This window comes from Vulpes vulpes, chromosome 5, assembly GCF_048418805.1.
Source record: "Vulpes vulpes isolate BD-2025 chromosome 5, VulVul3, whole genome shotgun sequence".
Lineage (NCBI taxonomy): Eukaryota > Metazoa > Chordata > Mammalia > Carnivora > Canidae > Vulpes > Vulpes vulpes.
This window is the reverse complement of record NC_132784.1, coordinates 35,682,742-35,695,344: the sequence shown is the minus strand read 5'-3', so window position 1 is coordinate 35,695,344 and position 12,603 is coordinate 35,682,742.

Sequence of the window (12,603 nt, the reverse complement as noted above, 5' to 3'; positions counted from 1 at the left end):
TTGCTTAGAGCAAGAACTATAGAAGAAATAAATTGTTTCCAATGAATTATTTCAATAAAGATTAGTCCCAGACAGTTGTCCTGGTAAGTTGGATCACATATTTAAGGATGAGATGATTCCATTTCAATTCCTTCTCAATTTATTTAGCAAACAAGGCATAACCTTTGCATAAAAATTTTAGAAAGCAAAGAAAAATTAAAACCACAGACTAATTGTACCTAAACTCTAAAATTCAAGCTTTAATAGAAAACATTCTCGGAGTCCTGAGACCCAATAAGCCATATTTTGACCATCCACTTAGCTACAGCGCAGGAGGGATGGCCACCTTTCAGCCCAGAACCCATCCGACTCTACCAGTTGCTGAGAGCTGACACTTGCCACACTCCACTTCCATTAACCAAGAGCAAGTCTCGTTTGATTGTGACCTCTCACTTCCTTGAGCAGAAAGGGAAATTATGGATTCGCGTAATGGCAAAATCTAAGGGTATGGTGGCTGCCCGAATGGCTGGATCCAGGTATGCGAGAAGTGGCAACAGACTGGGTCACCGCATGAGGTCATTTAGTGTGTGCGCTGCACGTATGTACTCAGTGTTTATTGGTTCACAAACCTGGGAGTTTCCTGGGTGAAATCTGAAGCTGGGCCCCATACATAGAGGGCAAGGACTGGAGGAAGAGGCCGACCCCGGCCAGATGGGTAGGAAGGTGGCAGTTTGAACAAACAAGGGAACTTACATAGAAGCCTGGTTGTGTCCAGCAGCTGCAAGATGAGAAGGTTTCTGTGCCTACCAGGGTCCTACAACTCCACGTAGAGGCCTAATTGGGTACAGTCCCGTATATGGACGCCGTTTCGATGCTCTCAACAAAGCATTGCTCTTTCAAGGCCGTGTCCTTGAAAACAGTTCCTAGAACTCACATTCCGAGGCCGGGGAGGGTGTGAGTGGCCTCCGGTTGCCTGGCCCAGCTCTCGGGTCAACTGGAGGTCACGTCCTCTCCGCGGCCTCCTCCAGCAGCGTTACTTTGCCAAGCTTCACTCATCTAAAGGAGACACCTTCCTCTCATTATCAGAAATTTTCCATATAGGCAGGCAAAGGCCACACTTTCAGCAGCTTGCCTCTCTCTCTTCCATTTTGCAATGCTCTCTGGTGGCTTTATGCACCAACAGGCCGACCGTGTACTTAGCAGGAAGATGCCAAGAGCTCTAAGCTTGCTTCACCTTGGTGCCTACACTTGACAAAGGCCAATGTACTCTCTTCCAGATGATTCTATTTTAAATGTCCCTTGATATATTCTCATTGGCTAAACCTGAGTCATGATAATTGGTTAGCAACTCATGAATCACGTAGACTCAAGAGCCAGAAAAAGCTTTGAAAACATATAATGCGGGGATCCCTGGGTGGCTCAGCAGTTTGGCGCCTGCCTTTGGCCCAGGGCGTGATCCTGGAGTCCCGGGATCGAGTCCCACGTCGGGCTCCTGGCATGGAGCCTGCTTCTTCCTCCTCCTGTGTCTCTGCCTCTCTCTCTCTCTCTCTATGTCTATCATAAGTAAATAAATAAATATTAAAAAAAAAAAGAAAACATGTAATGCTGTGACCAAAGATGAGGTTAAGGATAGTAGGCAAACAAATATTACAGATGGCATTCCCTTGTTTCTACCAATCATCAAAGCTATTATCTTCTTACTTGACATTTGCACACCCTGCTTTATTGACTAGGTTTTCTTCACAGTGTTAATGGAAGATCAAAGAAGATGTCCTGCAAAACAAGACTCTTATAACCAAGCTGTGAATAGATGCAAGAGACTGTTGACACGTCAAACCTCCTACACACACACACACACACACACACACACACATATCATCTTGAGTCTTACCATTGCCAGGTATAAAAAGGTACATTTTATATACCAAAAGGTTGGCTGACTATTCCTTCACATCCAAAGACCTAAGGCAGCCAGCTCTCCTTCTAGATAATCAAAACTCTGCCAAAGGAACTTCATTTATGGAATCAAAATTTGTGGAGGGTTGTGTTTATCCAGCAAAACTCATTTTTTTATTTCAAACTGTTTTTTTTTTTTAAGATTTTATTTATTTATTCATGAGAGACACAGAGAGAGAGGCAGAGACACAGGCAGAGGGAGAAGCAGGCTCCATGCAGGGAGCCCAATGTGGGACTTGATCCTGGGACTTCAGGATCAGGCCCCAGGCCCAAGGCAGATGCTAAACTGCTGAGCCACCCAGGCTGCCCTTATATTTCAAACTGTTAAGTGACACTTCCTTCTGGGTATGAAAATGTCCAGATCTGTGGTCGTCAGTTCAGAGGACAAGGAAGAGTGCTGCGTAAATAGAACAGTGTTGTGAAAATGGCTCTGTCTTCCTCTGTCCCTGGCGAGCGCGGAGTCACTCGCAAATTCCGCGCTTCCTTCACTTCCTTGGTAAGATGGCCAGAGCTCTGGACCTGAGGTCTGCTCCAAGACCGCAGCAGGCTAATAAATGACCCAAGTTCAAAGTTGCAAGGCATGAGATTTGAAGTGGGGCAAATTGCACGCTTTTCTACAAATACGCTAAAAATACATCCGTGGTACCGGAGAAACAGACTGAAGGAAGTTCACTTTAAAAAGCTAGCAAAGTAATATTTGTCTGTACACTGTGCATGTTAAGAAAGCACGTAATGTCCCAGCGAGTTTCCATCGGACTCCTGCCAAATCGGCGACATCCGTGTGGCATAAGTCGATTACAGGTGACTCTGGATCAGAGTGACTCCCCATCCAGCAGGTTCCAGGCGGCCAAGCCCCCCGACCCTGGGCAGGGCTTCATGGGGCTCCCAGAGCGTGGCTGGGCCAGAACCTTCTCTCAAGTCACCCATCCTCCCCCAGATGCCCTTAACACTTCTCACGGTGCGTCCTGCCGTCCTAAAGGCACTTGCATGAACCCTGCACTGTGGCCTTCTCACAGCCGCCTGGAGGGAGAACTTAAGCCTGAGGAAAGTGAGACTTAGGGTAGTCATCCTACGCCCTTCGCCTTGGGTCAGAGCCAGAACTCAGATCCTCTGAGTGCATGTCTCAGGCTCTCTTAGCCCACGAAGGTGCTAACTTGCTCCTCGACTGTAGCATTTACAGGATTAGGTCTCTTTGGGGCTTTATGGAGGCATAACTGGCAATACTGGGAAAACCCATGTTTTTATCGGTGTTTGCCATTAACGCAGGGGAGAGACACCTTCCTGCGGGGTAAACCAAGGCATGCGGTCTCCAGGTGTGTCCTGGGACACTTGCGACACACTACGTGCTCATCGTGTCAGCGTTTTCAGTGGTCAGCAGTCTCCTGGTCCCCGTGGAGAGCAGGCCAGGCCCACCGAGTGCTGGGTGGTCGCCAGCGAACACTGCAACCAGACATCTGGCCAGCTGGCTTTCTGGGCCCCGAGTTTCCAGGTGGCATCCCCCTTGGAGCACCCTCTCCTCCCTGCTCCCTCTCTCAGCCGCATTCCTCTGACGGTATTTTTCCACTAACAGAAACGTCTCTGCTTGGACCATCTTGACTTCAGCACAGATTTCCTTCCTCCGAGCTGTCTCTTCCCGGTTGCTCTGGGCTGTCTCTGCCTAAGTTTGTGTCCTAGCAATTGTCCCAGGAAAAGAGCAGCCCCAGACCTGCAAGTATGTCACGCTACACTTGCTTCTATTAATGTAGGTCTTTTCCACGTGAGGGTAGAGGCGCAGTTATGTCAACATGCATATGTATGAAAAATGGATTTTCTTCACACAGATCTGCCTGGCTTTCCATCTCTTCGATGGAGCCTTAAAACCTCCAGGCAGATTGTACCCACGCTTCATCCGACTTCCATGTCCAGGCCTCGGACAACAGTCTGAATAACCCAGAGGAGAATCACAACCTGCCGGTGGGCAGGCGGAGGGCGCTCCCAGCTGTCTGGCACGTTGTCGCTGACTTGTTTGATTGCAGCACCCAGCAACGAAAGTGTTTTTTGATCCTTCAAAGCAGAATGTGTGCTGCACCAATTGATTCCAAATGGCCTCTTTTTAGATTGAATTTTTATTTTATTTGGTTGAACGATTCTCTTTCATTTAAGCCTGTATTTATGTGGAAAATTCAAATAATGCCTTCTGCTTTGCATTTCAAAAAAAAAAAGAATCTACGTGTTTATGAAAGCACTTTTGAGTTGCAATTACAGTTATTTGTCTCTGGGATACACAACATGTAATTGGGTCAACACTGTTAATGAGCGACTAGTGTTATTGTTAATGAGCTACTAGTGATAGTTTCAACGTTTCGTCCCCAGCAGGTGGTAAATACAATATGTTAAGGTAGATAATTACGTTAATGTTTCAAATATCCACAGACCAAGCAAGTCATTAAAAACGTAAAACTAAGAGTTTACAGAGGACAAACACATGAAGTGGACTCTACATTTACCCAAAATGCACCACTCTCCCCTGCACAGAAATTTCATTATGTATCCCAGTGTCCAGTCCTGTCAATTCATAGTTCATCAAAATGGCAAGAAAAGAAGGCTAGTCTCAGCGGGTTTGGGACACTGTCAACTTGGACAAGGAATAGACTTCAATACTTTGGGCTTGAGATGCTTAAGTCTGTAGGATAAACATCGTTCAGGCGGAGGGATGAATCATTCAGGTGTCATTCCACCTTAAAAGTCATCGCGTGGAACACTTGAAATAACAAATAGACAATCTGGGGATCCCTGGGTGGCTCAGTGGTTTAGCGCCTGCCTTTGGCCCAGGACTTGATCCTGGAGTCCCAGGATCGAGTCCCGTGTCGGGCTCCCTGTGTGGAGCCTGCTTCTCCCTCCTCCCGTGTCTCTGCCTCTCTCTCTCTCTCTCTCTCTATGTCTATCATAAATAAATAAATCAATCTTAAAAACAAACAAACAAACAAACATATGGACAATCTGACTCCTGCCTGCAGGAAGCACACAAAACCTTTAGGGAGGCAAGATGTATAGAGGTGAGACGGTTGGCAAGACACAAGAACCAAATACGTAGTAGGGGTACAATGGGGCTGGTAAGAAAGAGAATGTGGCCGGAGTAGTTGGAAAAGGTTTGGGGGAGAAGAACATGTGTGTCAGAAGTTCTCTGGCCCACTATTTTAGGATGCCTAAGATTGGTTTAACAATGAAGACATTTACATCTTTCACATATAATGTCGGAAGTTAGGACATTGCAGCACTGAAACAACAACTCAAAGTTGTCATCAAAGACAAAAAGTGCTGTCTTTCCTCTCTTCCTTCTTCAAAACATCAGTAATATATCATATATGGTCACCAGATGGCTGCCACAGGCCTGGCCATCACATCCTCATCCACAGGTTTCCCTGTTGGGAATGACAGAGGGTGGGAAAAAGGAAAACTTCCATAGGCCCACAAATCCCCAGCAGATTTCCCTTCACAGCCTATTGACCAGAACTGCTGCTCTGCTCTGCCTTCAAAGCATCCACTACATAAGTGGAATGGACACTAGATAGGCATGAAAGGCTCAGACTGGCCATGGGCGCTGGGGCCACACCAGGAAGATTCTAGGTGCATAGGCAACAACTAAATCAAGTGGATTTTGCATAGTACCTTGTGACTAGTGGCACTTTCTGTCCCTTAGTGTTTGCTGGAGCCCTCAGGAGACAATACTGAAATAGTATTTTTTTTCAAATAAGTCTCAATTTTAATAAGATCCTCTACATACACATTTGCTACTAAAAATTGAAATAGCACATCAAAAAAATTACAATTCAATTTCTGAAAACCAGAAAAATCTACCTTATGCACACCCTCCCCTAATTATACTCTAACCAAACCACCCCAAGTTTTCTGTGTATTCCTTCTGCACAAGTTACTTGGCTTCCAACTTTTTGATGTTAGGTTTTATCTTAATGACTTTAGGCTTCTCAAACACCTAGGCAACACTCAAAACCTAGTAGTGCTTCCTTAAGTCAAATTGAAAAGTGGACAGTGTTTCATCCAAGATAAACTCACTTAGATGGCTCGATTCTATCAGTGAATCATAGAACTTTGACTTTTCCAGCATCAATGGCCCCAAACCTACATGTTCATCAGATGAACATGGGGCAGCCGGGGTGGCTCAATGGTTTAGCGCTGCCTTCAGCCCAGGGCGTGATCCTGGGGTCCCGGGATCGAGTCCCACGTCAGGCTCCCTGCATGGAGCCTGCTTCTCCCTCTGCCTATGTCTCTGCCTCTCTCTCTCTCTCTCTCTCAATTTCTCATGAATAAATAAATAAAATCTTAAAAAAAAAAAAAAAGAATTACCAAGAGAGCTTTCCAAAAATAACTGTTATCAGACCTTATACCAAGATCTTCTGAACCAAACTTCCAAAAGTTAGGGCTTATGAAACATTGCCCAAAGCCCTTTTAGAGCCATAAAGGCTAATAGATGGCTGGTTGAAGCAGTCGGCTTTCACTAGGCTGTGCCATAGAACACCCCAAACCTTGAGTGGATTTCCGCTACAAGGGTTTATTTCTCACTCAGGCTATGCGTCGGCTGCGGGTTGACCATGGTTCTCCGGCTTTGCTGTATATATCTTCCCCATCCTGAGGATCAAGTCCAGTGTTTCTCAGCATTTTCTAAATTTATGTGCTGTGTGTATATCTGTGCTCTCTCTCTTAAGGGGGTAAGCTTGTCTCTCCTCCAAGCATCAATTTTACCCCATTGGGGATGATCCTAGCAGCCCTACTGAGAATGAATAACCAAAACTGAAAAATTACGCCCCCCACCCCCCATCGTCAGGGAGCACAGTGATAGGCAAGCCCCAGAGCTCCCGTTTGGACAGGGCTTATGTGGTGGCTGCTCACAAGCTACTGGCCAAATCAAGTCACTGGACCACCTTTGATGGCATTGGGTGACAAAGTATTTTCCTCTCCCTAGGAGGAATGGACACTGTTATGTCCAAAATGACACGTTATAGGGAGAACAGAGAATAATTAGGAACAATAATTTAATCGAACACCCTGAGGGGCCTCAGGTGGAGAAACAGAAACAGAGTAGAGATCATCCCCATGCCCCTAATTATAACTGGCCTCCGGCCGCCTGCAAGGAAGAAGCCACAGAGCAGACCACCAACAAACACAGAAGCAGGGGCGCCTAATGGCTCCATCAGTTAAGCATCTGACTCTTGATTTCGGCTCAAGTCATCACCTCAGGGTCATGCCAGCAAGCCCAGCATTGGGCTCTGGACTGGGCACGTGCGGCCTAAGATTTCCTCTCTCCCTCCCCCTGTCTCTCCTCCTACCAAGGCCATGACCCGCACCCCACAATCACAATCCTGCTTTCTCTCTCTCTCTCCCCCTCTCTAAAAACAAAAACAAAAACAAAAACAAAAACAGGAAAAAAAACCATCATTCATTTGGGGAATATAAAAAATAGTGAAAGGGAATAAAGGGGAAAGGAGAAAAAATGAGTGGGAAATATCAGAAAGGGAGACAGAACATAAAGACTCCTAACTCTGGGAAATGACCTAGGGGTGCTGGAAGGGGAGGTGGGTGGGGGCTGGGGGTGACTGGGTGACGGGCACTGAGGGGGGCCCTTGATGGTATGAGCACTGGGTGTTATTCTATATGTTGGCAAATTGAACACCAATAAAAAACAAATTTATAAGGAAAAAAAAGAAAAAAACCCCATATAATCAGGGCAGAGGTAGGCAACTAGCAGGCTAACATGGTCACAATTTTTTAGTTTGGGGGGAAAATTTAAATTAAAAGTGTTAATATCAAGGACCAAAAAAATAGTACTTAGAGCTTGGGCTCATATAATAGGTTCAAGAAAGAATAGAATGTTAGAACTAAAAAATACCATGAAATTTGAGGGAAAATTATAGTATACAAGGAGGTGGCATTTTATTCACTTTCTTACTATTATAGACTAGCTGCGTGCTAATCCCTAAATTCATGACCAAGAGGAGAGAACACAGAATTATCAACATGGCACTTGATTCCAATAAGAAAAAAAGTGAGTATTTTTTTTCAAAGAAGAAATTTTCAAAATTATGCAATTATTTCCATGAATCAATCATTTTGACCCCCCTAAGACATCAGAGGAATAACATAATGTCTGCTCCCTTCATTATTTTGTTTTCTATTAATGAAACCATACAATGAAATGTGCAGTTTTTCACTTGTTGACCTTGATTGATTGATCTTTTTTTTTTTAATTTTTTTTTTGATTGATCTTTTTATAGCTTGCCTTCAATCATGGGCTGCCTCAAACACTGTTGTCTACAAAAGACTTTTAAAAAACAGATAAATATCCAGGTTTTTAAACCCTGACTTAGTGCTTCTAATGTACGGCATTTTGCAAAGTCACAAATGTCTCCTGTTAGACCTTCACAGTCTCTGATAAGGAAACACCCAAAGTCAAGAGCAAAATATACCAGAAGGACAAGTGACAGGTCTTCCCTCGTCCTAAAGCCCTGGAGCGTGGCCATGACAGGTGTTTCTTTCTCTTCAAATTTCAGACTCCCTCATAAAGCAAAAAAGGCATGTGTGAGTCAGTTTCTTTGTGGACAATACCTACATTGAACAACAAATGCTTTTTTTAGTTAAAATTAAAATTAAAATTTGGAGGCGCCTGGGTGGCTCAGTCAGTTCAGCATCTGCCTTCAGCTCAGGGTCCTGGGATGGAGCCCCCTGTCAGGCTCCCTGCTAGGCAGAGAGTCTGCTTCTCCCTCTGCCTCTGCCCCTCCCCTTGCTTGTACTCTCTCTCTCTCTCTCTCTCTCTCTCTCTCATATAATAAAATATTTTTAAAAAATTAAGTTAAATTAAAATTGAAATCTTGGGATCCCTGGGTGGCGCAGCGGTTTGGCGCCTGTCTTTGGCCCAGGGCGCGATCCTGGAGACCCGGGATTGAATCCCACATCAGGCTCCCAGTGCATGGAGCCTGCTTCTCCCTCTGCCTATGTCTCTGCCTCTCTCTCTCTCTCTCTGTGACTATCATAAATAAATAAAAATTTAAAAAAAAATTTAAAAAAAAAATTGAAATCTTAACATTAGTACAAATCCCAGCAAACATTTCTGAAATTCGTTGATAACTTAGGTCAACTGTTGCTTTCTCTGAGACGTAGGAAGTAGAATGTGGGAAGTATCTTGAGACACAAAAAATATTTACTGAATACCTGTTCATTCCTATTTTCAATTAGGAAATTTATCGATCATATGCTTTCTTTGAAATATATCTTGAATTTGGAGCATGTCTTTCTATTCTCACTCCTATCCCTTTATTTTTTCCAGGCCACCATCACCTGCTTGAGAAAAAAAAAAAAAAAAGTCCTGCCAGCAGTCTTCTGTCTCCGTTCTCTGCTTACTTCACTCCAATCTCTACACAGTAGCCAGAGTGATTTTCCAAAACTATTGAGTCATGTCACTGCTCCTTTACCATCTCCCCAAAATAATTCAATACGTTCCAGTATTGAACATTACAATATTCCATTATTTATTTATTTAATAAATTTAAAAAAGGCCAGAGGACGGGTCATCAACCTGACCCCCCAGACTCTTGGCTATTTGTCTTCTGCTTAACTTTATAGCATCAACCAAGGTGCCAACCCAGTCAGTTCCTGGCCACTGCCCCCTTCCTGACTCGCAGGCTGCCACCTTCTCGCTGTGTCCTCACAACACGGAGACCTCTGACCTCGCCGCCTTCTTCACAAAAGCACTCATTCCATCATGAGGGGCCCACCCTCAAGACATCACCTACACCTAATTATCTCCCAAAGGCTCCACTTCCATCACGTGGAGGGTTAGGGCTTCAATATGTAGATTTAGGCTGGGGGTGGGGAGAGGAGAGGTACAAATGCTCAGTCCACAGCAACACATCCATTTACGCGGGTGAAGGCATCCAGCCCTGCGTACAGCCGCTCGGTGCCTCCTTCTTCCCATCGTCCTGGAGTCCAATTCCATCCTGTAGGCCTAGTGGGTAGACTGGGAAAAGTTCTCCTTTTCAGCGGAGTACCACTTGGAGGGGAAAGTCCTACAGAAAATAGTGAGGTCCATCCCTCTCCTCATACCCAGGAGATGCTTTTTCTCTGTGCAAAATGAGCACTGAGTCATAGCTCTACTCCTCCTTCTTCTGCTGAAACTGAATTAGATTTCAAATGGTTCTCAGGTGGATTCTTAACAAGGCTTTTCTGCTGCTCATTCCTAATGCCTAACACATTGCCCGGCACACAGTTGATGCTCAACGAGTATCTGTGGGATAAGGTAGATGGTTGAATTTCTTATTTTTTAAGATTTTATTTTTTTATTTGAAAGAGTGTGTGTATGTGCAAACGGGGGGGCGGGGGGAGAAAGAGAAAGAGGGAGAGGGAGAGGATCCCAAGCAGACTCCATGCGGAGCACAGAGCCCAGCAAGAGGCTCGAGCTCAGGACCCTGAGATCACAACCTGAACTGAAACCAAGAGTCAGACATTCAATCAGCTGAGTGCCCCAGGTGCCCCAGTAGACGGTTGAATTTCTATAACAAGGTCATTGAAGTTTGTCGTTTACCTACCATGGAAAAGAATATTTCATGTTGGATAAATCTGTGCCAGTGAACATTATTTTCAGAAATGAAAGCTTAGGAACAGCTGGCAGGAGAGGTGATTATTCCAGTGTTACATAGAAAAACAAGGGTAAAAACTCCCAAATTTGACACGTAGTTTAACCTAGCCCATTAGAAAGAGATATTGAGATTTCTTTCAAAGAACACAATCCTTGGGACAAAATAAATGTAACCAGTAGAAACGGATATAATTAGCAAGGAAAAGCAACTTTTCCTTCTTTTCCAGTTTATCTCTACTCCTTATCTGTCTGCATTTACGAAGGTCTTGGCCATTGCTCTGAGCACGACCCATTCACACCTCGAGGTCCTTTGTATTTAGCTTGCTTCCCTCATCCCCTAGCACATTATGTTTTCACGATATTTTAATTTCACAGCAAAGTATGAGAGTGTATGCAGTCCACGGGAGGAAGTCCATCCATGTGCCTTGGATTCCTTACCACGTGAGGGTGCACTGGCCTCCCTTTCAATGGCCAGCCCCTTCCAGGGTAGCAGGGCACTGCCTGGGGTTGCCAGAACCGTTTGCATGGAGACAGTGTAGATCTCAAGTATCTGGAATCGAACACCCTCCCCCCCACAGGGGCACTTCCTGACCCATGATTAACTAGGGTGGAGCTAGGCCCCATTTCTCATCCTTGACTTGGGCAATTCTGGGACCTTTTCCAGGGCTCAGCTAGGGATAAAGGCCTAACGTGCAAGTGTGGCTGCTTGGCCTCGCTGGCTGTATTCCCTGCCTGGTTTCTTCCTCCCCCTCCACACACTGCATGTGTTCCTAGCACCTGCCAATAAATCACCTGCACTTGAATCCTTGCATCAGGGTCTGACTCTGGGGGACCCCAAAGACAAGACACCAGGAAAAAAAGAAAAGAGACACCAGGAGCGCGCCACGCGGAGCCCCTTCTGTGCTGCATCATGGAGACTTCCTTCCTCAGCCATCTTTCCTGTCCTGTAGGGATTCCTTCTAGATAAAAGCATTTGGGGAAGAGGAATGCCATCAAAAATTACTGATCGTAATTCCACTTTACTCCAATTCAGTTTCTGCAGATATAATGTGTTCAGCCTCTACTAAATGGTGGGAATTAGAGAAGCCAGAGCTTCTTTTGGTTTGTTTTCAGCTTCTCCTACAGCAACGGCTGATGTCATGGCTGCACTAGATTCCCAGGTTCTTGAGCAATCGAGATGGAAATTAGAAAGTTGGTGAGCAGCTTATAAAGATGGTGAGGAGCCCCATCCAGCCATGAAGCCCAAATGGTCCCGTCCATTCCTTCTTTAAAACAAAATAACAGCAATGAAACTGTCACACGAAGATTTTCTCTTTTTCCATAAACAGAGGGACATGATCTTCTTCTCATGACATTCATCTTCTCCTGGACATACTTGTGGCCAAAAAGAGGGCACCTGGTCCACCTGTCAGAGGAGACTGCTCTGTACTCAGTATGTCCCCAGTCACCCCAAATATCAGGTCACACTGGCAGTTTTTAAAGGCCAGCCTGCATGACACGGGAGCGCTTGGTTCTTGTCTCATGAAGTCGAAGAATGAACCTCGTGGACAATGGCAGGGGAGCAAAGTGATGGAGGTTTGTTAAACAGAGATACAGAGAAAGCTCTCAGGAGAAAGAGGGGTCCTGACAGGGTTGCCACCAAGGGCTGGTAGGGCCTGGTCTGTCTTTTAGAGGGAACTGACCGGGGAGCTTGGTAAAGGTCTTATCAATACCAGGTGGATATTGAGGGCAAACATGGTGGACTCGTAACTATCATAATAACAAACAAGACGGCTGTGGTAGATATCATGAGCCCAAACAAGAGTTTCCTTCTCTCTGGTTAAGGCTCCTCCATAACATTTCTCTACTTAGCAGCCATTAAAGAGGGATACTCCCTAACATTTTGGAGCTGTGGAGCCAGGTTTATTTTTTTTCTATTTTTACTGTCTTATCTCTGTTTTCTTGGGATGGGTAGGAGCCTGACTCTGAGGCCTTTCCCTTTTCATCCCCTGCCTCGCCCCTTCTGTCCCTAACTTGTTCCTACATCATGCGTGTTGGTGTTA